We start from the raw sequence: 24,785 nt of genomic DNA, 5'->3' as shown, positions 1-24,785 counted from the left end.
CTAAATAAATACAACTACAATAAGCCTAAGCGCGTTGTCGTGGTTGCTCTCCTCTTTGTTTCTAAGCACTTCGTTATCCCAGGCTGGACTTGAATCCGACCTTTCTCCCCAAACACGTTGGCTCCCTGCAGTTCCATGACACAGCTGAGTGGCTTTCTAAAGAAGACCTTGATGTAAAACCTCCTAGGACCACAAGCCAGATCTCTTAACTCTTTCAACTTCCATGTCTGTCCAACTGTTATTTTTCATATCATTGCCTCTAGTCACAGAGCACTGCCCTCTACACAGCACAATGCGAAAAGAGGGAGGTGTGCATTGTTTTAGCCATGCCTGGGAATTACCACCTATATACTCGCAGCTAGCCTGAGAGTACAAACTGCACCTAGATTCTACGGCTGTAATGGGGAATAAACTTTTGTCATCTATATAATAGCTTACATAAGAGACCCCAAAAATTCTACCAAGGAACTTCCACAACTCATAAACACTTTCAGTAATGTAGCAGGATACAAGATTAACTCAAAAAAAAAAAAATCAGTAGCCCTCCTGTACACAGATGATAAATGGGCTGAGAAAGAAATCAGAGAAACATTACCTTTCACAATAGCCACAAATAACATAAAATATCTCAGAAAAACATGGCTAAAAGTCACTTAAGGAAATGTTCAACATCCTTAGTCACCAGAGAAATGCAAATCAAAATAACTCTGAGATTCTATCTTACAACTCGAAGAATGACCAAGATCAAAAACACTGATGACAACTTATGCTGGAGAGGTTGTAGGGTAAAGGAAACACTTCTGCATTGCTGGTGGGAATGCAAGCTGGTACAGGCCCTTTGGATGTCAGTGTGGCAATTTCTCAGAAAATTAGGAAACAACCTTCCTCAAGACCCAATAATACCACTTTTGGTTATATATCCAAAGGATGCTCAATCGGGCCACAAGGGCATGTGCTCAACTATGTTCATGGTAGCATTGTTTGTCATAGCCAGACCTAGAAACAACCATAATGCCCCTCGACTGAAGAATGAACAAGGAAAAGGTGGTACATTTACACAATGAAGTATCACATGGCAGAAAAAAATAATATCTTGAATTTTGCAATACTGTTTGGCCAATAGCTTAAGAGTTTTTCTGGCTAACTCTTACATCTTAAATTAACCCATTTCTATTCATCTGTGTATCACCACAGCTTACTGGCAAGGTTTTAGTGTGTCTGTCTCCTGCAAGTTGCATGGCTTCTCCTGACTCCACCTTCTTTCTCCTAGCATTCAGTTTAGTTTTCCTGCCTAGTTTTATTCTGTTAAGCCATTGGTTGAAAGCAGCTTCTTTATTAACCAATGGCAATAAAACATATTTACAGCATGCAGAGGGGAATCCCACATCACCTCCCCTTAGGATGTAGCTGCCTAAGTTGTGGCACCAATCTGTAATGGTATGGGAAATCCTTACGTACATGTATTGTTTTTATTGGTTAATGAATAAAGCTGTTTCAGCCAGTGGCTTAGCAAAATAGAGCTAGGTGGGAAAACTAAACTGAATGCTGGGAGAAAGAAGGCAGTGGTGCAGGAGAATTGTCGGTATTCTGTCAATCATGTTTTAAATAAATGCTGATTGGCCAGGCAGGAAGTATAGGTGGGACAACCAGACAGGAAGTAAAGGTAAGGCAATAAGAACAGGAGAATGCTGGGAAGGAGGAAGCCCATTCCTCTGCAGTCCTGCCCAGACCATGGAAGAAGCAAGATGTGATCTGCCCTGCTGAAAAAGGTATTGAGCCATGTGGCTAACATAGATAATAATGGGTTAATATAAGCTACAAGAGCTAATAAGAAGCCTGAGCTAATGAGCCAATCAGTTTATAATTTTGTGGAGACCTCTGTGTGATTTTCTTTGGGACTTGCCAGCTGTGGGAACTGGACAGGACAGAAACCCCCACAAGCAGGCCCTCATGTTACAAGGCAGAGTCAATGAAATGCCATGCAGCCGCCCTCAGAAGAAAGATGCAAGCCGCCAGCTGGAATCTTGCTGGTAGGCCATGAGCCTCATGGTAAAATATAAAATAATGGAAATGGGTTGAAATATAAAAGCTAGCTAGAAAGACACTTAAGCTATTGGCCAAACAGTATTGCAATTAATACAGTTTCTGTGTGATTATTTCAAGTCTGGATGGCTGGGAACGAGCAGCCTTCACCAACAATGGTCTTCACTAGTGACTCCAATGTCTCCTGTGAAGATGAGAGCTCTGTGTTCCTTCCCCAGAAATACCCTTCGTTCTCTTTAACTTTCCTGCCTCCATGTCTGCTTTTTGTGATTCTGTTTATTCTTTTTAGTAAACTAACCTTCTTCCTATGTCACCTATCTCTATCAGGTGGCTGCTCACCTTGTAGATGGCATCCGAGGCTGTTTTGATGTATCCATCTCTAAGAGCAGATTCCCTGCCTCGTGTTCTTTTCTCATAGAGTAGGAAAATGACTCTGCTGTCTGACTCTCACTTGTACGGATTCAGTTCACGCTGGAGTTTATGTTGCCACTTCAAATTCAGTTGTGTGCTACGCACATTTCTGCGAGGCAAACTGACCCATGATGTTCGAAAACACTCAGATTTCTTTGTGCTCCAGCATCCAAAAGCTTTAAAATCCTTATTGTGTAGAATGATACCTGGCAATATAGCTCTGATTAGAGATGCTAGTTTGGAAACCAGGCTGCATCTTGCCATGGTGAGAAACCGATGTTGTGTAGCTATATTGTCAGGAGCTCAATAGTGCTTCTAGAAAAAATAACCACAAAACATAGAAAAGTATTGGCATTTGCAAATTTCCTACAAGAGGGAAACATGAAACTTGAACCACAAATATTGCCCAGGCTTTGTATTTTCATGCTGTGGTCTTAGAATATTCTGAAGGACAGAAGTTAATGCTGCAAGGCCCAGAACGAAAATGACTTCTACTTGCCAACTACTTCAAATTACAGAAATGCAAATTTCATCAAGACAGAAAGCAAAAACATCCAAAGAAGTTTTTGACTACTTAATTTAACAATTTGAATACCATTTATTCTTGGGCACTACAAACTCCTCGAGCTGCTCTGATATTTTCATCTGGAAATAAGCTAGTGGGGAAAAAAAGAAGCGTGTGATTTCACTTTCTCTGAAGAGGTGCCATCCAGCACAGCACACAGGCAACTCTCTATCATTCTGATGGAGCAGGGATAGGTGAGCAACCTCATAATGACCTCCTTCCCTTGACTGAACTTCAGAAGCTGAAGAGAAATCCTCCTCTCAAGACCAGCAATAACAGCCCGCCCAGTGATGATCCTGTCATCCTATGCCCAACTCTTTTTGTTTGGTTGGTTGGTTTTGGTTTTGGTTTCTCGAGACAATGTTTCTCTGTAGCTTTGGAGCCTGTTCTGGAACTTGCTCTGTAGACCAGGCTGGCCTTGAACTCACAGAGATCCGCCTGCTCTTGCCTCTTGAGTGCTGGGATTAAAGGCTTGCACCACCACCTCCCGGGTTTTTTTTTTTTTTTTTTTTTTTTTTTTTTTTTTTTTTTTTTTTTTTTTTTTTGGCGGGGGCGTGTTGGGGAATATGCCTAACTCTTACGGACAAAATTAAGTTCGAACCTCAAAAATTTGGATCAAAACAACAGAAGAGTAAGTTGTTGTAATGTTTCACAGGAAGCAAAAAGACAGCATAGAAGGTGACTGTCATTAGGACAGAAGGCCAGACATCGGGAAAGAATCAGAGCTATTCACCATCCAAATGTACCAAGACCTCATTCCACTAACGGGCAGGCTCATGATTACCCTAAAACCCCTACTGTGCACAGCTTTGCAGTTGATCTATGCCCAAATCATTTGCACAGGTTCAAGAAGCTCTCAGTCTTACTATTTAATGTACTGGTAGTCCCTTGGAACAAAGAGACATAGACAAACACAGTTACTTTGGGAAGATAATAGAATTTGTGTAGCTTTACCTGGCATCATATGACAATTAGATGCACGCATACAATGTATGATGATGAGATCGAAGTTGTAAACACATTCATTCCCTTAACATGTATTGTTTCTGTGCTGGGAACATTTATACCCCTCTGCTTAGTTTAATAAATTACATTACATTACAGATAAATATAAATAGGTTACCCTACTGGGCTATAGAAAACCAAAACAATCCTTCACATTTTACAGCATTTGGTGCCTCCTACCTACCTTTCTTCTGATTCACTCAGTTATTTCATCCCTGTGTCTCAGGGTGTGGGAATAGTACCTCAAAGAGCTGTTGCGAGTGATAATTACCTTTGGTTAGCGCATCCTGTATTTTTGTACAATCCATCCCATTCTACTTAAAGCTATGGCTATATCCTTTAGAAAACAGATGGAGATACAGATGTCCACGTGTCTCCATCCATGACCTCACTCGGAGGACAGAAATCCAGTTACGTGGAAAATAGAACCAAAGATGCTCTCTACTGCAGCCTGACCAACTTTCCCCAAAAGCCACTGCTTGGGAGCACAGCATGGAAAAGCCATGGACATGTGAAGTGGTGTGCACCTCTTTTAAATTAATTCTTACTAAGGGATCACATTGATCCAAGCCAGCAGGAGACCCTTGTCCCTACTTGTCACAAAGAGGTCACACGGTTAGTCCCGTGCCACAGATTGAATTCAGAGCTGACACAGAGCTTTAAATAGGAAAGTACAGAGTGACAAAGGGGTAATTAATAGGCCAATGAAAGTCTATTTATTGTTCCCCCAAAGCCTTTAAGGGGGGGCTATCTAAGTGGATGCAAGGAATCCTTCATGTTCTCAAAGCCCATAGCAGACACCAGTGCATACAATCCTATAGGCAAGTAGCCTGGTGGAGAAATGTGTACCTACCATTCGGGTCACTGGTGACCATTGCATAAAAACTATTTAGTGGGTCCCACAGTGCCGTGCATGGCAAAGACTCTGGCATGGATTTTCAGGCTGGGATTTGTTATGCAGGCGTCTCTTCTGTGTTAGGATGCCTTCTACTCACAAGGTACTCTTTGTTTGCAATCCTCCTCAAATACTGATGGGGGAGGAGAGGAATGGAAGGGAACAGGAGGAGGAGGAGAAGGAACACCTGTTTGTGAGCTTCTAGAAACTTATTTTTTTCTAATTTTTCTGAGGAAACATGATAGTTTAGGAGAACTGTTAATTTTCTTCTTTTTTTTTCACCAGTGCTCAAAGTATCCACCCCCGTTATTCAACAGGCTACGTTATTAAAGAGAGCAATATAGGCTAGCAGGGATCTACTGTTAAACAAAATCATCCCTCTGCCACTCCACCTAGCAAATGTCAGCTTCCCCAGAAGCCACCAGCTCGCTCAGGAAAGCCACGAACTTCTTCACAGCACTGAAAACCCACATTTCCCTCTAGGCTGTGCATCCACTATAGGGTCTCCAGCAAGCTCTGGTCCACGGTGCATTGGCAACACCAATGCAACACTGGGGAACAGTAGAAATCACATCCTAGCCTTCGAAAGCCAGTGCAACTAGTCACAATGCATACAGTGTTATAGACAGACTTTGCAAGATTTTATCCATTTACTCTGAACGGTCTTACATTGCAATGCTTTCACATTGCAATGGCCTGAAAAGCACAAGTGCATTGACATAGGATTATGTTTTAAAATACTGCATACCACCCTCATCCTGGCACCCCAATCGTGTTAGTTCATCTGGAGTGAGCCGCAAACGGACCTGACTCAGATTTGGTGCTTCTCAGACTCCAGAAGGGATTGGGTAGACCATATGCATCTTCTCTGAATAAATGTCCTCTGCCCAATTTGCATATGAGGTTAGTAAGCACCCAGACGCACCCAGCCATCATCTCCTTTCTCCATGTCTTTATTCCAGTGCTTCCCTTCCCGCGAGTAGGTAGGTCTGCAAACTTGGTAAGTATATCTTACTGGTGGGTCAGCTGGGTCATTAAAAACATATTCATCAGAGATTTATCCAAAATTTTATTTGCATCGTGTTTTATTCTAGCTTATTAAAAAAACTAGACAATGGAAATTTATCCTTTGTTTTCTTACATTTATTCATTGCCTGGGGGTAGTCCATGTGTGAGGTCGGAGGACAAGTACAGCCAGCTCTCTCCTACCATGTAGGTTCAAGAGTTGGAATCAGCTGTCAAGGCTTGGCAGCTGAGTCACCTCATTTTCCCACATCTTATTTTTAAAATATAGAAGGTTGGTTATAAGGATAGATTAATTTTTAAAACTTTTTTATTTTTTTGAGACAGGGTTTCTCTGTAGCTTTGGGGCCTATCCTGGAACTAGCTCTTGTAGACCAGGCTGGCCTCAAAATCACAGAAATCCACTTGCCTCTGCCTCCTGAGTGCTGGAATTAAAGGTATGTGCTACCACATCCAGCTTGATAGATTAACTTGTATATTGTGTGTATATACCCCCACAGCTCTCTGTATGTATGAGTGTGTGCACATGTGTGTGTTGGGTAGAGATCCATTTCAGCTGTCTTCCTCAGTCGTTCTCCACTTTATTTTGGGTGACAAGGTCTCTAAATGAACTGGAGCTTGCCAATTCAGCTAGCCTGAGTGGCCAGTAAACTTCAGGGTCCTCTGTCTAGATTTCCCCAGAAATGGGATGACAGGCATGTGCCATTTCATCCAGCTTTTCTGTGGCTGAGGCTGCAAAGGCTCAGACTTTGGTCCTCATGCATAGGCAGCAAGTGCTACACTTTCCTGACTAAGCCATCTCTGCAGCCCAAGACAGATTAATGCCTGATGCTCAGAAAACCCCAGGGAAGCAAAAAAAAAAAAAAAAAAAAAAAAAAAAAAAAAAAAAACAACTGCAGAAAAAGAAGAACCCAGCATGGGTGAAGGGAAGTAATTATGATACCTGCCACAAAGTCACTGACACTCTGGTAGGGACAGACCACAAATACCTTCTGAGCACCCCAGTGTTTGTGGGAAAACACAATGTAATCAAACATTAGTATCAGAAATGAACTTCATAAGGCCTAATCTTGGGCTGGAGGAAAGGCTCAGTGGGTGAATTACTTGCTGCATAAATTTGAGGCTCTGGGTTCAGATCCCCAGCACCCCCACAGAATTTGCACTCTGTAGCATGCATCTATAAACCCAGATTTATTGAGACCCTGACTCAAAAACTAAGGTAGGGAGCAATAGAGGAAGATACCTGAATTCAATCTCCAACTTTCACACATGCATGCAAAAGCATCCTCATACACACATTCAGGAGCGTACAACACCACACACACACACACACACACACACAAAGTTTTGAAAAGGAAGAACATAAGAATTAAGAAAAATAAGCTATAATCCATTTAGCATGGATAGTTTCAGATTGTCATGTTGAAGAAGATAAACTAAACAGCCTCAGAGTAAAAACATATTGGCATAAGTCTATGTCTAAAATAGTACCCAAGAGGCAAGAAGGAAAACCTGCACAATTCAATTAAGCATATGGACATCAGTATGTGAGTTACTTGAACTGTATCGTGTGAGTCATTGCTACAGAGAGGAACCTGCAGCCTCAAGGCTGCTTCCCACAAGACATCTGCCTGGGAGGCTGGTACTCACTGGTTACTGGTAACCAAGAAAAAGTTGACAGGTGTGTTTAGGTTTCTTGTCTGGCTATACATATCCAGCTATTTTTAAAGCCCTTATTGCTGGAATTCCTACAAGAAAAATATAGCAATTGTGGGTCTGAAACTCCTTACTGTCACTTTTTCTAATGAAGTACTTATGTTTGTAACTCAATTTTTGAGTTTTGGAGGAAAGGGAGAGAGGATTCTCAGGTTTCAACTGTCAATACAGTCCAGGAGGCAGAGTGACCACATTTTTAAAAGTAGAAACTAAGACATATTAGAATTGTGGGGTGGGGTTATTTTTAGTAAAACATATATTTTATACTCATATTAAATTACATTTGATTTTATACTTAATGGCTTTTTAAGGAAATTTTTCATTAAATAAGAATAATCACAAAAATTCTTTGTCTGTATATCTTGCCTGGGGGAACCTTTTAAAGATTAAAAAAAACACACACCCAAGTGTTTCATGATAATGTACTCATTTTAACCATTTTTGTTGTTTTAGTTTGGCTTGTCTCAGATTGTCACTGTATGACCCAGGCTGGTCCTAAATTTCTGGTCCCTGTGCCTCAGTATTTTGAGTGCTGGAATCACAGGAAGGAGCTACCATGCCCTCTGCTCATGTCGACATTTTTATATGTAGGACTGTGTTCAGAGTCTTGCCTTTGTCTCTAGCTAGCAACATTGAGCAGATCGCTTAACTTCTAGAAAGTTCTACATCCTCAAACATAAAATAGACGATTTCCTGGTCCAGTGGATGCTCTGCGACTGGCTTGCTAAGTAGTGGGCAAAGGTCAAAGCAAGCAGCCTTGTGGGGCAGATATTCATTAGAGGTGGAGCTGCAGGTGTCTGTGACTCCGCAGGATTCCGAGAATACCAGTTCCTAGCTTAACTACAGAGCTGAAAGCCCAGCTCCAGTCACAGCCTAGAACTAAACTCTGCCCTGGCCACTTAAAAAGCAAGTCTTGGTGTGACTCCAAACTCATTTCCCCGTACTCTAATGACCAGTACTTTGGCCATATTAAGTTACCCATCCAAATTTCAACCTTTGATCTGCTTGCTCTCACCTCTTTTCCAGCTGTGCAAGACACCTGCTTCCATGCCTTATACGTCCTTCTTACAGCACAGAGCACACAGATCCTTGAGTCCCTCTATAAATATTTCAGAACAGGCTCTCATTCACTTTTGTGAACAACCCAAAACTGAATCTACAGGGATTGATGTCTTTCATGAAAGCCTAGAAATAAGACTGATGATCAGGCAGCTGGTCTGCCAGAAAGAATAGGATTTCTCTTCCTTCCCCCAAAACACCTGTACATTGACTCACACGTCAAATAGACAGTAAGTACGAAATAGGAGCCAACAGTTCTTATCCCCAGAGACGATGCTGTTTCTTATATGGGTGACGCGGAGGGGTAAAAATAATCACTCATGCTTTGTGTTGTCATGTTTTCTCCACTAGAAGTCTGGATAGCCACAAAATGCCACTCACAAGCCATCAGCCAAGCCTTCCCAAGAAGCCAACACTGAGATGACCATTCAGCCATGCATTCATATTTTCAGCATGCAAGCAGAACCTGCATCCACAGCAAAAAACGTCTACATCTGAGGTACACCGGTGAGTTATGAATGCCACAGAATTACAGATCTGTAAATTTCCTTGATCAGATGCAAAGGTGCTGTGCCCGGGAACGAGAAAAGGGCCTGTTTAAGGAAAGGCGTTTTGACAGGGAAGATCAGAAGGTGTTCAGGGTTCGGTGCTGAAGGGTTTAAGGAAATCTCCAAACTTTAAAATTTTATTTATTTAAATTGTGGGGGGAGGATGGTTTGCCTGCCTGTCTGCTTGTGTAACACATGCATGTCTGGTGTCCACTGAAGTCAGAGGAGGGTGTTGGAACCCTTGGAATTGGAGTTACAGTTGGGGATGAGGCATCATGTAGGTGCTGGGAACTGAACCCTGGTCCTCTGAAAGAGCAACAAATGCTTCTTTGTTGCCCTTTTTTGAGAGATCCACTGAGCTATCTTTTCAGCCACATAAATTTTCTTTTCAGTTTTAAATTTTTTATGTGTATGGTGTTGGGTCTGCAAGTATACCTGTGCAGTACATGCATGCAGTGTCTTTAGTGACCAGAAGAGGGCATCAGATCCCCTAGAACTGGATCACAGAGAGTTGAGTGGCCATGTGATGCAATGGCTGGAACTCAGGTCCTCCAAAGGAGCGGCCAGTGTTCTTAGCTGCTGTGCCATCTCTTCGGCCCCTAAGTCTCCAAGTTCTTAAGGACAGTTACAACTCTTTAGAGGTCTTCACAGGGGTTAGGTCCGTCACTAACTGTGAAAATCCCAACTCCTCCCAACACAACCTAATTCACCAAAAACTGAACAATACAATGAAGAGTTATCATTCCTCAGAGAGTTTTGGGTAACAGCACAATATAAGTTCTCTGGATGTTATTCCACAATGAGAATAAGGTGCATTGTTGTCGATAGCTATGTAATAACTACATCCTCCTGGATGACACATTGCTGAATACCGTGACCCTGGAATTGATATTGGAAAGAGAATACACATGCCTTCACATTCTAGGAACTTGTGTAAAGTCCCGGAAGACATTTCACACAATGGCTTGTGTGCTGCTAGTGGGATAGACGGAGGTACAGAGCCCACTAGGGGTTAAGGCTAAGTCTTCCAGCTGTGCTCCAGAATGTCTAGATCAATAGTAACTAAGTCAGCACAAACTCAGGGACAAGTTCTGATTCAAGTGCGGCCGCCGTGGCTCAGTTGGTGTAGACCACTTTAAGTGGCAGATACCACCTAGCTAAGGATGAAAGCAAACGTACCACCTGAGCTAGCGAAGAAACCGACACAAATGTACCTGGCGATGGTTACACTTAAATCGTCAGCTTGATGGGCTTGAGCAGCATGCAGAAGATAAGTGAGATATACTTCTGTGGATGCCTTTGAGGGTTTCCAAAGATGCCTAGGTTCCATAAGCTTTGACCTCATCCGTGGCTTCAGACCTTGATGGAACCATGAATAACCATAATACTGACAAATCCCGCAGAAGGGAGTGAGGTCTAGTTGGTTGGAAGTAGGTCATGGGGTGTCCTCAGGGGAGTCTCCTGGACCCATCCTGCATTCCCATGCTTTCTCTGCTCCCAGGATGTCACAAGGTAGGCTGCATTGCTGTGTCACATGGCCCCTGCTCCTTGATGGTCTGAAATCTCCAAAACTGTGAGGAAACATTGACGTCTCCTCACGTAAGTTGTTCAATACAGTATTTTTGTAACCTTGGGGAAAAGGCTAACACACAATTCAACTGATACATGAGTTTGAAATCTGGGTTCAAGAAACCAACAAATGAGGACTTAGAGGGGGTTCTCTCATGGAGTCATCCACCTGAAAATTCCCTGAGGTTTGGGTTCTGCTTTTATTTCAAACTCCGTAAGACTCAGGGTAAGAGGGACTGATCTAACCAAAACTTCTGAAAAGCCTTGAAAACACTGATCTGTTAAGAAGGTGATGGTGTCCAGAGAAGAGGTGGAAAGAGTCTCACAGGGCACTGCCTGACAAGCCACCTCGGGAGCTTCACTAAGTTATGACGCTGTATCTCACGCTAGACACATCAGCCATATCCTCACACACCATACAGCCAAATAAGTCCTGCTATTACGATTGCAACAGTCATGCTGGCCCGTTAGTCACCTCCATTTGATGTTTCTTCATGGTTCTTGCATGTATTCTCCTCTGGTAGATTCTTTGTCTTTTCTTTTTTTGAACTGCTTCCTCCAGACCAGGAAAGTAAAATAAAATAAAATGAACCTAATGAGCCATTTCAAATATGCTGCCAACTACTACTGATCCTCTCTAGAAAACAAAAAATTGACAGGATCTAGTTAAAGCACAGGGTCTTTTCTCGGGGTCAAACATTCACCCATCCTTTGTGCTGCTGTTATAGAATACTTAATTATCACCAGGACTGGAGGGAGGGAAATGCTAGTAAATCCTGACTGAGGATCTATTCCATCTAAAGCACAATGGCACAAACAGCAGCCTCAAAACAAAGAAGATCTGGATTTGAATCCCAGCTGTAGGCAGTTAGCCTGAGGGTGTGTGTCTATTTGTGTGTCTGTTGGATGCATGCATGGGTATGTGCAGGTACATGCACCCAGGTACATGCGATGCCAGAGGAGGATACTGGTTGTCTTCTAGTTCACTCTACTTTATCACCCTTCAGACAGGGTTTGTCACCAAAGTCCATCATCTCATCTAGGCTGACAGGCCAATGAGCCCCTGGGGTTGTCCCATCTCAGCCAACACTCCCCCTCAACTCTGGGGTTGAAGGCATATGGAACCATGCCTGGTGGTTTTATTGTTGCTGATTGGACTGTTTTGTTTGATTGCTTTTGTGGGTGTTTTGTTTTTGGTGAGTGCTAGAGATTAAGGTCAAGTCATTCTGTTTGCACAACAAGCTCTGTCACCTACTATGACATCACCCTATGGCATATTTCCTGACAAACCTGGGAATTGTGTGAAGGTTAAGTTACATCCTGTGTGTGCAGTGCTTAATGCAATGAACTCATATAGAAAAGGGATGAGGTTTTTTTTCTACCATGTTGTCCTATGGATATTTATTCTTGTTCTTCCTATTGCTACTTGTCCAAGTTTGCTACTTTGAAATTAATTTTTAAGATCTGGGATCCAGCAGCTATGCCTGACATTTTATTTTCTTACTGACCCATTGGCTTCCCCTAGTTAATACCAGCTCTGAAGGACAGAGGTAACTAAGCAACTCTTCCTGGTTAAAGCCTTAGCAGCTTCTTAAGGCCAAGAGAAGTCTGACCACCAAGAACTGACAGAGACGAGAAGGCATGACAGGGCTAGGATCTGACACTGGAAGGTAGGGAGTTACAAAAAGAGTCTGCTGTAATTCCCAGCGCAAAGGTTTATGGAAGCAAAAGATGAACAATGGTCATTTGTCATGAAAAGAGCTAAACAGATATGGAATCGCTAAATTGTAATGGTCCAAGAAAACAATGTAGCCACTAAAATTGTCTGTGGCTTACTTTTAGGTCTGACCCTCCCACCTGATGTACCCTCATCCTTTACCTTATGGCCCTTAAATTTTCAGGAAGTCGACTTTTAAACACTTCTTTACTGCAAATAGCACCATACCATACGCTTTTTTTTATTTTTAAGTAACCATACCAGGAAGAGAGTAATAACATCGTAGATGGGGTGTGTTCACAAAGGACTATGAGACTCATCTGAGCAGAGGACAAGTGAAATGGCTGGGAGTAGGGGCTTGCTGGTAGGAGATGCTGAGTTTAAGGTCAGCCTGGGCTATACCTGTGGATCGTCAAGATGGTTTGGCTGATAAAAGCATTTGCTTTCAAACCTAGTGACTTGAATTCAATTCCCAGGTCTCATGTGGTGTAAGGAGAGGAAACTGACTCCCAAAAGCTGTCTCCTGCCTGCTACACACGCTCTCTGTGACACAGGAGTGCTCACATGCATAGACACAAATACACACACACACACACACACACATGCATGTACGCGCGTGCACACACATTAAACAAATAAATATAAAAACAAATGAGATAATAACAGATCTGTAAACAGCAAATCAAATAGAAGTGTTTATCCTGGAAAGCTGAAGGACTGGAAAAACTATGACTGATGCTTCAATATGGATTAAGTGTTCTTGTATAAAAGAAAAGTGCTTAGATATCCTATGTAAATCCAGAAATCCATATAGAATACTAATGGTGAGGGGGCTAGGGGCTTCCATGACAGGTCACAGCCTAAGAAGTCATAAAACATCTAAAGCTGTAAAAGTTTTCCCTTTTAGAAAAATTGTGTACTTGAGAGGAAGTTTTTCTGGAAGCCCCATTGTGTTTCTTGTCTGCCAACTGGTATGTCTGGGAGCAAAGCTGAGGCAGACACGCTGGCAGCTCGGACTCTCTCAGAGAGTTTAGTTCTTACAGGCAGCAAAACAAGGCTTTTTGATTCTCCACACAAATTTGCCTGAACACAACAGTGAAATAATAAAACCCCATCTTTAGAAGGTCCAGGAAGATTCCTGATAATGCTGAAGAGCCAACACCAAGACCTCACCCAGCTCCTCTGCAAAGGAAGGTGACTTAACCCAAAACGATGAATAATAAGGGCAAGTTGTAGTCAAAGGGTAAAATAATGACAGGAAATAAATACTGTTATGCTTTGAAGTGTGGATCACGGGGTGAGGGGTGATGTGAGCTGTAACTTAGAAAGAATCTCCAATACAGTCAACTGAAACCATCAACTCTGGCAACACCGCCATTTTTCTCCTTTCCACACCACTTGCTTTTGGAAGCCTGCTAAGCTTCTTGTTTTGGTTAAAAACAAAAAACAAAGAGAACAAGAGCAAAAAAAAAAAAAAAAAAACCACCCTATGAGATGCGGTAATGCAAATGGCTCCCGGAGGGAGCTACACCATAGCAAAAACAATGACTCATTCAGGATGTTACATCTTTTTGCATCTTAACTTTCCCATCTGCACTTTTAGAAGCCAAAAGTGGACACTAAAATGTCTTCCTCAATTTTCTCTACCTTACTTCTTGAGACAACATGTCTCATAGACTCTGAAGCTGCCATTTCAATTAGCCTGGTTGACCAGCAAGCCCCCAGTGCTCCCTGGTTTCTGCCTCCCAGCATGGGGGTTAGAGACATGTGCCACCATAGCCAGCTTTTATATGGGTTCTGAGGATCTAAACACAGGTCTTCTTGTACAGAAATTACCTTAGCCACTGAGCCATCTCTGTGACCCTTTAATTTTCTCATCCTTTTTTTTAACAGAAAACTATTCCTCCTCATGTCATTTAAATTTCCATGGAAGTTGCTGTGGGATAATGCTCTTGTGCACTATAAAAATTTGTCACTCATATTGGTTTAATAAAATGCTGATTGGCCAGTAGCAAGCCAGGAAGTATAGGTGGGGCAACCAGACCAAGAGAATTTTGGGATGAGGAAAGGCAGAGAGTCAGTCACCAGCCAGACCCAGAGGAAGCAAGTTGAGAATGCCTTTCTGAGGAAAAGTACCAAGCCATGTGTCTAATCATAGACAAGAATTGTGGGTTAATTTAAGTTGTAAGAGCTAGTTAATAATAAGACTGAGCTAGTAGGCCAAACAGTTTATAATTAATATAATCCTTTGTATGTTTCTTTGGGACTGAATAGCTGCAGGACTGGGACAGAAACTTCTGTTTATAGAAGTTACATGGCTTTCTCATGAACTTAAACTGTAACAGCCTCACGTATACAATCCAACTCTGTGGTGTTCAAACAAACCTAAAGTCATCATCATGAAGGAACAAGCTTAGAAATCTACCATCAACAGGTGAGTGAAGGATATATACTCCCAAAGTGTTTCACATATTAACTCATAAAAATGAAAAAGGTAAACCATAGCTCCCATCTTTACCTAGGGTAAGCAGATGATGGGCAAACCTAAAGTTTTTCAGAGTTTGTACCTTTTGTACTACAGATATGAAGATGGTGGCTAACTAAGAAATGAAGTCAGGTATGGTGGAACACACCTGTAGCCCCAGTACTCAGAAGATGGGCAGGAGGATCATGGGCTAACCTGAGAAAACTACAGCAAGATTCTGTCTCAAAAAATAAATGAATCAATGTTAAAGTAAAAAGAAATGTTTTTCTCTTTAATGGTTATTATGGTTTCTACTGACTACAAGGGCCAAAGTCTTGAGATTCAGCCTCAGATTTGCACTTCTTCATTTCTAGTAAAATATGGGCTAGGGGTGCAGAGTCCCCATAACAGAGCCACGGCTGGTCTTAAAGATCATTTGAGCCCATAAGATTCTACCTTCCCCAAAGCCTCTGTGCTAGCCTGCACCTCTCAGGAGGGGGAGTCTGGAAAGGGTTGGCTCTGCCGCAGAAAGGATATTGCAGTTGGGAGGCACCATTTACATTGAGGGCAACATGGCAGGAGGGGGCACAGAACACACAGCATCGCCTTCCTAAACAGCAGAAGCCACCCATTAATAGAGTTCTTGCCTCATATTTTAGGATTTTTAAAAGGTCATATTTTTAAGGGTTAAGGAGATAACTCAGCTGGAACAGTAGTTGCCTTAAAGTGTGAATAGCTGAGTTTGACTCTGAGAACTCCTGATTTAAAAAAAAAATGAAGAGGGGGAGGAAGGGGTAGAAGAGGAGAGAAGAGAGAGAGGAGGGAAGGAGGCCAGGCATGGTGATATACTTGTAATGTCAGGCCTGGGGAGGCAGAGACAGATGGATTCAAGGATTATCGTGGTTTGCTAGCCAGCCAACCCCAGGATACTTGGCAAATTTCAGGCCAGTGAGAGACCCTGTTTCAAAAAACAAGGGGGTGGGGGAGATGAGGAATAACACCTGGGACTGTCCTCTGACCTACACACACACACACACACACACACACACACACCCACTCATACACACACAGACACACCCACTCATACATACACAGACACACCCACTCATACACACGCAGAGACACACACATACAGAGACACATACACACGCACACACACAGACACACCCATGCATACACACGCAGAGACACACACATACACACATACAGAGACACATACACACAGAGAGACACACACACTTGATATAGATATGAATAATTTGCATTGGTATGGATTTTAAGGTCAATTTGTTATATGTATATGTATTTCTGATCTTGATTAAGCTATTGTGATTGTGTAGTTCATTTTAAATGTAATGTATAATTAGGAAATATAGATTGTTAATGGATAATCATTGATAATAGTTAAGCTTGTAGTCATGTTATTAGATTTTCTAGATATGTAGAGATATATTTCAGTTAGATAGACATTCTTCATATCTTTCAAAGACTGCAGAATATGGCATTTAATATTTTAATAACTTAGGGTTTTTCATGACAATGAGACACGTCTGCTCCTGGCAGCACCAATCTACTTCAAGAGGAAGATGGGCATCAAAGAGGCTACTTATGGAGTTTGTTAGCCATTTGGGCAAGAAACTGCTCTTGGCTGGACTGTTCCATAAACTGGACACAAAGAACCCACAGAAAGAGGACTGCTGAACTTGCCTAAAGGTGAGATGGTCTTTCGGGGTTCCTGATTCATGAAAGAGTCTGCGAGACGTTCTGCAGGACACAGCAGAAAGTGACTGAACTGTCTTTGGAATTTCCTGCTTCATGAAAAAGTCTGCTGGACACTATGGGCCTGAAGGCTGAAGATGGATGCCCCAACGGTACAGAGGAACTTTGGGTGACTGTCTAGGCAGCGAGTTGTCTCTGTCATTTCTAGAGTTTGAAAGTTACAAATGACTTGTTTACTTAGGTAATATTATATCCTTCTGGAGTCTTTGATGGAGTTGAAGAATAAATAGATAGTTATAGATTTCCTTAGTTATGATAAAAGATAAAATAGATAAATATTGTAACTGTAATACCTGCTTGGTAACTGTTTTGTTATATGTAATTTTGCTATGTTAAAGTTGAAGCCTTTCTTTTTTGTTTAAACAGAAAAAGGGGAAATGATGGAGGAGAGTTATCTGTCTATGTTTCTTTCATTGGTTAATTAATAAAGAAAACTGCCTTGGCCCTTTAAGAGACAGAAAATTAGGTAGGTGGAGTAGACAGAACAGAATTGTGGGAACAAGGAAGTAGAGTTGGGGAGACGCTTCAGGCAGTCTCCATAGGGAGTCTCCATGCTGCTCCTCTCCGAGATGGACGCAGGTTAAGATCTCTCCTGGTAAGCCACACCTCGTGGTGCTACCCAGATTACTAAATATGGGTTAAAGGAAGATGTGAGAATTAACCAATAAGAGGCTGAAACTATAGGCCAGGCAGTGTTTAAAAGAATACAGTTTCCGTGTAATTATTTCGGGTGTAAAGCTAGCCGGCCGGCGGCCGGGTGGCGGGACACAGCCCCGCCGTTCTTTCTACACACACTCACACATACACATGGACACACACACATACACACACACACACACACACACACACACACACACACACACACACACACACGGACACAGAAGGCATTCTTAAAAACCATGTAGCTTTCAGTTTCTCAGAAAGCTGTGGCCACTTTGCATTTCACTAAAATTATAATAACATAGGGAATTTCTTATAGAAAACCATAGCAACACTATAAACATTTCAGATTCAGTAGTCAAGGGTAGGGTGTGGCAGTGCAGTCCTTTAACCTCAGGAGGCAGAGACAAGCAGCTTCCTGTTGAGCTCAAGGCCAGCCTAGTCTACTGGGGAGCTCTGGGCCAATAGAGCTACACAGTAAGATCCTATCTCAAATAAAGAACCTGCTGCAAAGTCCTGCATAGACTGTTTGTGTGTACAGCCATAGAGCAGAGTGAACATCCATTTCCACAGTCACTATTAGACCCTGACATTTTAGGAGTCATTAGCAGCGAGCAGGCAGGAACTCTGGGTTTTGCCAGTTGAAGGTCCTAAACAAACAAAATAACTATCCACAGGGCAGCTAATGTCCTACACAGTGATTACCCTGATCTCCAGGCTACAGAGAAAAACTAAACCAAATGTAATCAGAACTGTAAGCAAAGCCATAGACCGATTCCATTCATGAACGGGTCTGTATCTTCAGAGGTGAGCAGAATCCCAGAGGACAGCAGAAACTTAGGGCAGCATTCAAGTTCACACCTGAAATTTCACCACTGCGTGGAAATCATCTACGTCAGCTTCCCCTTGCACGTGTACTCGCACACACAAAATTAAATTAGGTCACCAAGTCAACCCATTAGTGGCAACAAGCAGAGCCAGGACCAGGACTACTGGTTAGTCCCGAGTTCTCTCACTGCGAGGAGGAAGTGGATGTCCAGTGCTCCAGGAATTAGGACAAATACGGTTTCTATTAACTCAACAAGTTCACGACAAACTGAAGCACTGCTATTTCTGTCTGGGTTTGCAGAACTCCTTATTAATAAAGTATCAGTTAATAAATGCATTGTATCTATTGTAAATCCATAGCCACATTTCTAACCCTCCCTTCATATATATGTTCTTTAATCGCAGACGTTTACTAAATTTCTGCTCAGTCAGCCAAGATGCAAAGGTAAATTACAAAAAGACCTTTCTTGTAAGGAACACAAACCAAAAATCACTAAGTACATCCATCTGCATACAGTGATGTGCCAGTGTTCGTTAAGTAGTGTGGGGGTGCAGGGATGCAGGATGGCTATGGTTTGTGTCACTGGATAGTCCCCCTGATGGAGTTCCACTCTACTGTGACTGATTTCTGTTTCTGTATCAGCGACTGCAGAGCTGTGGACATGGAAAAAGATGGACACACCTGTCTCACTCAGCTAGTGTGACGTGACTGGGTATCTGTCTGTCTGTCTGTTATCTGTCAGTTGGTGGGTCTGTCTGCCGGTTGGTTTGTCTGTCTAATACAAGTGTGTATATGGTAACCAAACACTTTGCAGTCATTCTTAGAGTCAAGCATTGCTGCTTTTCTTTCTTATGCTGTTGGCTTTTACCATCCCACATCTTTATCAACATATTTTAGATATTAGCAAGATTCTTATCCCAAAACACTTTGTCTAGACAGCTCTGGTGTTGCCAAACTTAAGCTGGAGTAGAGAGACTGAAATGTTTTGAGAAAACATTAGATTATCTTTAGAACTTGGTCCAGGTGAGATAAGGAAAAAAAAAAAAAAAAAAAAAAAAAAAAAAAAAAAAAAAAAAAAAAAAAAAAAAAAACCATGTGTCCAGGGATCACATTTAACATTTAGCCCTAAGCTGTCCTGAGTACCATGCCGATAACACGCAGTTCCCTTTTCCTACCAAAGACTGCCTGCTCCTACCACGTGCTCCTAATTGCCTCAAATAGTCTATCATAGGAAGTCCGTGTGTAGAGGAAGGGGAGGAATTGGAAGCTAGAAGGTTGATATCAAAAACATAGGCATCCAGGCAAAAGCATTGCTTTTGCAGAAATATCTAGACAAGCTTGAATGGGTGCCACCTGTTCAGTTTTGGGGGACAAGTTGCTCAAGGTCTACAGCTGTCATCAGCGCATCCGCCTTCCCATTTCTTAATGCCCAGGTGCAGTTTGCTTTGCAATCAAACAGCTTTGCTCCTCTCCCACAACCCAACCTCTCTCTTTCTCTTTTTAATTCTTAGGATTTCATAAAGCCTCAACCTGTAATCCTGACATCACTGACATCAATCACTTCTAATGTAAAAAGCTGGAAGTTTTAAGGAAGAAGGTGTGCATGTTTTAAAATTTGCCCAGGGCTTCCTTACAAACTGTCGTGAGCAACTCACGACCCTATGAAAGAGAATATTCCTACCACCTCAATATATGCCGAATAGGAGCCTCCGAGGGTTTCAGAGCTCAGCCCAGGTCACAAGAAGTTGATAAACCAACTAACTGCAAACATTCAGCTTCACCCTTCAGCCTCTGAGCTGGGGAAGAGTAGAGACACAACACAGAGTCAGACAAACTTGAGTGCCAATCCTGCCACCACTATTTAGTGTGCATGTGATTTTGAGCACACTCTTTCAACTCACTGGACATGTCCTTGATTGTGCAATGGGTTAACGTTGCCTATCTTATCAGACTCTTGCAAAAACCAAGCAAACTAAAATGTGATGTATCATAGATTTTTGAAACATCACCTCACTTTGTCTACCTTTATCTGTTCCACCTCTGCAGCTCTTTCTATTAATCTGTTAAAAACATACTCACTTTGTTTCTGGCCGTGGCTAAGCAGATCTTTATAGTGGTATTTTGTTTATGTTTTAACAAATAAAGTTTACCTGAAGATCAGAGTGCAGAGCTAAACTACTAGATGCCAGGGAGTGGTGGCACACACCTTTAATTCCAGGACTTGGGAGAAAGAGGCAGAGGGATTTCTATTAGGTCAAGGCTATCCTGGGCTACACAAGATTGAATCTGTCTAAAAGAGAAACAGAACTCACACAAAGGTGATCCCAGCACTTAGGATCCCATGCCTTTAATCCCAGCACTAGGGAGGTGGAGACAAGAATGATATGGCTGGGCAGAGAGAGGAATATAAGGCAGAAGGAGACAGGAACTATTGCAGTCTGGTTTGGTGGAGACAGTTGCAGTCTGAGGTTTGAGGGAGAGAGTTTCAGTCTGAAGTTTGGAGTAGACAGATGGAGTCTGGAGAGGTAGTCTGAGGACAGGATCGCCCCTTCTGTCTGATCATCGGTAGAGGTAAAAGAACTCGCTAGTGGCCGGCTTCTCTGCTTCTCTGATCTTCAGCATTAACCCCTATATCTGACTCTTTATTAAGACCAACTAGAATTCTTGCTACAGATCTTCCCAGTTCAACAAGAAGAAATTACACAGAGAAGTTGTTGAGTCCAAAATCAGCCCACAAACAATTGGTAAGTCAGGGAATGGCCACAGTCCAGCACAGAAATCTCAAGGATCCTCGCACAGTATTTATAAATGCATTACATCATGTGTGCCCAAGAACAGCATCTAAGCACACACCCAAGTGGAAGAGACAACCCTGGAGGGCCTGTGGATGTTACATCCTTCCTCCTGCCTAGTATGACTAGCAGCTCAGAAAAGACTTGAAAAATATTTATTGCACATGTGGTGCTTGAGCCATCTTGGTATGGAGGTTTGTTTTTCCTATGCACACCTATGACAAGGTTTAAGTGATGAATGGAAAGATGTAAATCACACCTAACAAAACATAATTATAACAATATACTTTGATAAAGCTTATATATGACATAAGATTGCTCCTCACTGTGCTCATGAGCCCCTCCCTCTGCTGTGACCACGTGAGAGGATGTAAGATCCATGCAATGACGTGAAGCGAGGTGACCCACACAGGAGTTGTCAGGTCACATTAGGCTGCTTTTGGCCCTCAGATGACAGAGCAGAAGGATGTTCATAATCTCCGCCGCAGCATTTTCTGACTGTCCTTGAGAGCAGACAACGGAAAGTGCTCCAGACGAGAGTGTGGGTGAAGGAGCATCACTGTGCGAGCCCCACATCCAAATGCTGGGACTCAGAATCACTTCCTGCTAAACCTGAGGCCCTCCACCTGCAGATTCCAGGGCTGTGTTAGTCAGCTCTCTGTCACCGTCACACTATGCCCGACATAAACAACATATAAAGACGGCAGGCTTAGTTTGGCTCACAGTCTCAGAAGTTTTTGCCCGTAGTTGTTGAGTACCCTGTTTTGGAGCTTGTGGCAAGATGGTAAACTGTGCTAAGAGAAGTCTGCTTACCTAACAGCATCATTATGAACAAAGGGAAAGAGAATAGAGCCAGTGGACAAATATGTCTTTCAAGGGTTTATGCTCAGTGACCTAAGAAGTTCCTCATCTTAAAGGTTCCAAAGTCTTCCAACAGGTCACAGACTCAAACAAACCTGTGCTGCTTGGGCTTTGGGGAACCTTTATCTAGGCTGCAGCAGATGAAAGTGTCCCTTTGGTTACCTTTCTAGAACTCTTCTATCAGGCTGCCCTTTGCTTCTTAAAGGGAAAGCTTGCATTTATTGTGTTGTTTCCTCATTTCTAGGGAAGGTAACAGTTTTTCACAGCTGTGTTCGGCTGTCTAATAAGACAGCTACTGTTTTGGTTGATGCTTTATGTTCCCAGTGGTGTAAATGTTTTGAGTGATCTATTCTACTTCCAGTTATCACAAAATGCCAGTTATTTTTAGCGTGTGCTTTTTTTCAGAACGTGGGATCTTCTAAAAGGAGCACACGTATTTGTGCTGTTGTAAGAACGAGTCTCTTTTCTTTGTTATGCTGATACATTTTATAGAGAGAAGTGCTAAGAACTGGAATTGTTTGACTCTCTTTGTTAAAGTCCATCTTGGTCCTCATCACCATAATTTAAAATGTTCAATTTGGGCAGTTGCTAACAGAGCCTCAGACATGCACACACACACACACACACACACACACACACACACACACACACACACATCCTAATGAAATGTTTGCAGGCTTTGTGCCCCACCCCCCACCCCAAGATCTAAACACTAGGAAGGCAGAAGGTGGTGAAATCAAGAGCTACAACAGATTAAGCTACCTAGGGAGACCCTATCTCAGAAAACCAAAATATAAAGAGAAAAGAGGGAAAGAAACCAGTACAAATTTTAAAAAGGGTTTCATTGTATTTACTCAATGAGTAATAAAATCAGTCACAAAAATCTTTATTTCCATTTATTTTTGGATATGAGCAATAATAACCTTTCCGTAACTTAGATTTTAGATGAAAAAGATGAAAAATTTGAAATTGTAAATAGCCCAACAGGTTTATGAGAGTATTACTGTGTGAGTTTATGTGTATGTGCATGCATGTCTGTGTGTGTAAATGTGTACTTCTATGTATGTGTCCATGTGTTTCTGTGTGTGTGTGAGACAGAGAGAGAGAGAGACAGAGAGAGACTGTTTCCTCTCCTACCTTGGGATGGAATGACAGAGCGGTACTCTGACCAACAACGCATTACCACCATCTCTGGTGCGTTATCCCCGGACACTTCAAGGAAATTGCCTTGCATATAATAACTATCCAATAAATATTTGTTAAGTTAAATTGAATCAAATCAGATGCATAATTCATTTAATTGGAGTCTTTCAAATGAATTGTTTAAACGAAACTATATTTATCCCGAGAGAGCAAACAGATTGGCCTTAAAACTATATATATTTAATATGTTAAATAGAACTTGAGGCCTGTTACTATGCTGCAGTTCTCTAAAGGCATAGTTCTTAAATCGATTAGAATGCAGCTTAGTTGAAAATGACAAAAAACCAAAACGCGTTCTCTCAAAGAAGACGTAAGTTCTCTCCAACACAGAACATTCACAGGCAGGTCTAGGCCATAAAGAGCCTGGAATCAGCAAAGACCTAGTTAATTCTCCTTTGTTGTTCAGACCCCATTATTTCTTGGCCTTCACCTCCTGCAGGAATGAGGGAGAGGGAGAGGAAGAGGACAGGAGAGAGAACACGGAGGAACAAAGGGGATACAGAAGGAAGAAGAGAAAAGCAGAGGGAGGTTTCTATTCTTTTTTTAATGTCTTTTCTTACTTTATTGCTTCCTTTGTTGGTTTGCTGTATTTCAATTGGCTTTTTTGAGGTGGTCTTACTACGGATCCATGGGGGCCTCTCTCACTGTCCCCTTTGGTTAAGTGCTCACTTCTCCAGTATTGCATCTTATCTACTCTTATCCCATTGACCAGAACATAGAATACGCCCCTGCCTAGTTGCTCGGAAGCCTGGGAGAGGTAATATGTGTTATGGTCGCCACATGCTTAGATGAAACTGGAGAGTCCCATGACTACAGAAGAAGGAAAGAAAGACCAAGGACCAAGTGATTTACAGCCGTGCTCTGCGGTGGCAGTGAGCTTTGAGCCACACAAATCAATACGGAGTGAGTAAATTAATTAGCTGCAAACAAACTTTCACGACAAGAATATCAAGGATATTTAAGGCCATAGATAAAGCTCGTCCATGACAAGCTGCCGCCAACACAATCGCCGCTGCTTTTGATTGACCCCATCCCAGTCCTCAACCCAAATCATCTACGGTTAGAAGTCATACAATGCGCGCTTCACATTAGTTCAAGGAAACGTTGCAAAGCAAATAAGTGCCTTTGTAAGACCAGTCCTTGCAATTAAAGGAGACCCTTTCTTGATAGCTCCCTTTGCTGGGAGAATGAACAATAACAATGCTGGTTTAACTCAAATGCACCTCTCTTCCTTGCAATAATCCTGAGAGCCTGGCTAGTCTGTACTGGAAAACACTTTGAGAAATACGGGTTGCTTGTCTCATTCAAGGACACACCAAGTAGCTATTTCGTGGGTTTAGGATGAATAACAGGTGTTTTTCAATGCGCTATTACAATGTTCACTGATTAAGCCTCACCACCGCCATCACTCACAAAAGTCCGTTATTGAGCTTTCTAAGTAAACCCCTAAAGCTAAAGGATAAAAAGGTAATAAAGAAAAGATAATCGAAACGCTGAGATAAAACTGCAAAAATTAAAATTTAAAAATAAAATCACTTGGAGAGATGGAAGGTGAGGCTACAGGGAAGTGAAAAGGATGAAGGGCCTTGTGGAGGGCAGAGGGATGCTCCCGACAGAGGCAAGAGAGCAGGGCAAGGGTGTGGTTC

This window comes from Arvicola amphibius, chromosome 12 (genome assembly GCF_903992535.2).
Source record: "Arvicola amphibius chromosome 12, mArvAmp1.2, whole genome shotgun sequence".
Lineage (NCBI taxonomy): Eukaryota > Metazoa > Chordata > Mammalia > Rodentia > Cricetidae > Arvicola > Arvicola amphibius.
Note: the sequence above shows the minus strand (reverse complement) of the source record.